This window comes from Suricata suricatta, chromosome 7 (assembly GCF_006229205.1).
Source record: "Suricata suricatta isolate VVHF042 chromosome 7, meerkat_22Aug2017_6uvM2_HiC, whole genome shotgun sequence".
Classification (NCBI taxonomy): Eukaryota; Metazoa; Chordata; class Mammalia; order Carnivora; family Herpestidae; genus Suricata; species Suricata suricatta.
Genome location: NC_043706.1, coordinates 2,815,090 through 2,818,497, shown reverse-complemented (window position 1 = coordinate 2,818,497; position 3,408 = coordinate 2,815,090).

The following is a 3,408-nucleotide window of genomic DNA, read 5'->3' as shown; positions in this document are numbered from 1 at the left end:
AGGGCAGTCAGGAGGTACAAAGAGCGAAAAACCCTCCTCGAGGTCTAACTGCTATTCTTCTGGGAAAGTGGGACTTTTAGGTAGAGACCGCCCTAAGTAAAAAGCAGTTACCTCCCTGCCAAGTGCACCGGTTCCTCAGGTGATCAATAATAACGCGCCCAGAACTATGTGCCCTAGGATCAAAAGGGCTTTCCCTGGGCCAAAGATTGGAAATCTAAATTTCACAAAAATGGCCAACCACTGGGGACCAATCTCCAAAAATCTGAGGAACAGGGGAACAGATTGAGTGCCAGCTCCCGGCCACGGCACTCATTGGGGCAACATCCCTCAGCCCTCATAGTCAGTTTGCCAGTTTCAATCTGTCTCCAAGCTCTACAGGAGAATGCCAGGCAGCGCAGGACTGGACCTCCGTTCCACCACCAGCAGGATCCTAACGCCTGATTCGCCTCCTGTAACTATTCCCACCGGGATAACGGGCCCTGCCCTCAGGGGTAGTCTGACAAATATTGGGATGGAGTTTCATCTCCCTTTAGGGCATCACTACAATCCCTTGGGTCGTTGATGCTGATTATCAGGGAGTGATCAAGGGGTTGGTGTCTCCTCCTCCTTTCACATAGCACATTTTTAAGGATCAGAGAATTGCCCAGTTACTATTATTGCCTTATTATCACATAGGAAAGGATGCCACTAATGCCCCCAGAGGAGGATGCGGCTTTGGGTCTAGCGCTATGGCCTTTTGGACACAGGATATTAGGCCTCCAGGTACACTAAAGTATTACAGATTCAGGGAGTCCCTTTTTAAGGACTCCTAGACACGGTAGCAGATGTCCCCTGCATCGCAGGAAGAGATTGGCCCTCAGCATGGCCAACTCTAAATGCTTCTGCTCCTCTTGTGGATACAGGAGAGCCTTCTAATGTGGCAAAAAACACTCAAATTCTAAAATGGTCAGAGGAGGGACACAATTCAGGAACTTTTTGTCCTTATGTTACTCTTTCCAACTCTTTTTCTTCATTGGGGACAAGACATTTTATCCCAAATGGGAGTGTTACTTTACACCCCAGGTGACTAGGTCGCTAGTCAGATGTTACAAGTGGGGCTTCATCTCTACAAAAGTTTAGACAAGACACAACAGGGTCTAATAACTCCCGTGAATATAAAACTCAAAATGGGACAGAAAAGAGATTGGCTATCCAGATTTGTAGAAGGGGCCATTGTTCCTTTTGCTGCTAACCAAATAATCTGGAAGTCAGATGCTCCTCTTTGGGTAGAACAATGGCCCTTCATTTCTGAAACAATAACAGCAACATGACACCTAGAACAGCGTAAGGAGGGACCTATCGAGTGTTCCAATACTCCGTGGAATCCTCCCATTTTTGTTAGTAGGAGAAAATCAGGTAAATGGAGATGGTTGCCAGATGAGGAGAATGAATGGTACTATGGAGAGTATGGGCTCTTTGCAACCAGGGAGCCCATCTCCTGTGGCAGTGCCAGAAGGTTCTCAAGAAATTGTGACAGATTCACAAGATTGCTTCTTTAACATTCCCCTTTGTCATGAGGATTGCCAGAGGTTTGCCTTTAGTCTGCTTTCTGAAAACTTTAAGCAGCCTTATCCAAGGTATCGATGGAAGGTCTCATGACAGGGAATGAAAAATAGCCTTACACTTTGTCCAAATTTTTTAAATCTGGCCCTTGAACCGGTCAGACAGGCTTAAAACGGCCTCTACCTCATTCATTCTGTGGATGACATACTTTTGGCTGACCCCGATTGACCAGTGCTGCAAGAAATCCTAATGGGAATTGTAGGTTCCCTGCTACAATTTGGTGTAACAGTAGCCTCAGAGAAGGTTCAAGAGGAACAGCCCTTTACTTATTTGGGCTGGATACTTAACACTCCAGCAGTGACCCCTCAGCCTTCACAACTAAGGAAAGACCATTTCGTCTCCCTTAATGATTTTCGGAAACGTTTAGGGGACATCAATTGGATTCGGCCCTATCTAAAAGTTCCTACTTCAGATCTAAGGCCTCTTTTTGAGGCCTCATACAAGGGGATCCCGATTCCAAATCTCCACAGAGTCTCACAGAGGAAGCTGAACAGGCCTTGTGTTAGGGTGAAGAGGCTGTCAATCATCAAACTTTGTCCAGGGTGGACTATCAAAACCCTTGGTCTCGAATTCCTTCGTCCACCAAACATACCCCGACTGGATGTCTTTGGCAGGATGTTCCCTTAGAATGCATTCACCTCCCAGCTACTACTAAAAAAGTTGTTTGGTCGCGATGTGGCCCTTATAATTGTTCCTTACACTAGAGACCAATTAAACACTTTATTGCAAAACATCAAGGATTTGTAAATTGCTGTAGAAGGATCATGGGAGAAGTTGGTTATCACTTCCCTACTAATCCAATTCTTTATTTTCTCAAAATTCATCCCCTTATATTCCCAAACAACACTAGGTCTGAGTCCTGACCCCAGCCAGCCAAGTTGATTTTTACAGATGGTCCCTCTAATGGAAAGGCTGTTACTATTATTGACGGTCATTCCTGTGTTCAGGTCATCAAGGAAACTTATGCTCATCGAAATCAAATAATGGCAGTCATTTATGCTTTTGCGCATTTGACTGAGGTTCCTTTTAACTCGCATACTGACTCACGTTCTATAAGAAGATTGTTTCCCCACACTGAAACAGCCTCTCTTCTCGAGTTTCGATCCACAGTTTTCCCCTGCTTTGAAACTTCAAAACACTCATCCACCTCCGCACTCAGTCTTTTTTCATTGGGCACATTAGAGCTCATAGTAATTTGCCAGGCCCCTTAGCTCAAGGAAATCATGAGGCTCACTAGTTTAGTAGGGCTGTTGATTCTTCACCTCTAGAAGAAGCCCATTTGTGCTATAAATTACACCATCAAAACGCCTCTACACTCAGGCTCCAATTTAATATCTCTAGGGAAGCCGCTCAAGAAGGAGTCCGCTCTTCTAAGCAATGCCCTACTCATTTTCCAGCCCTGTGCTCTGGGGTCAATCCAAGAGGTCTGAGACCCTATGATTCATGGCAAATGGATGTTCCCCTCGTACCATCCTTTGGAAAACTCTGTTATGTTCATGTATGTGTTGATACATTTTCTCATGTCATTGTCGCTGCTTCCCGGACAGGAGACGCTTACAAAGATGTAGTTCAACATCTTTTCTTTAGCCTTTCCTCTTCAGGCATTCTGAAATCTACGAAACTAACAATGCACCAGCTTACACTTCTGTCGCTTTTAAAAGGTTTACTCGAACTTTCAAAACTTTTCATACCACAGGAATTCCTTACAGTCCCCATGGACAAGAAATAGTTGAGAGTACACATCAGACACTAAAGGCTCAAATTTAAAAAATTACAAGAAGGGGAATTTAAGGATAGCTCTCCACA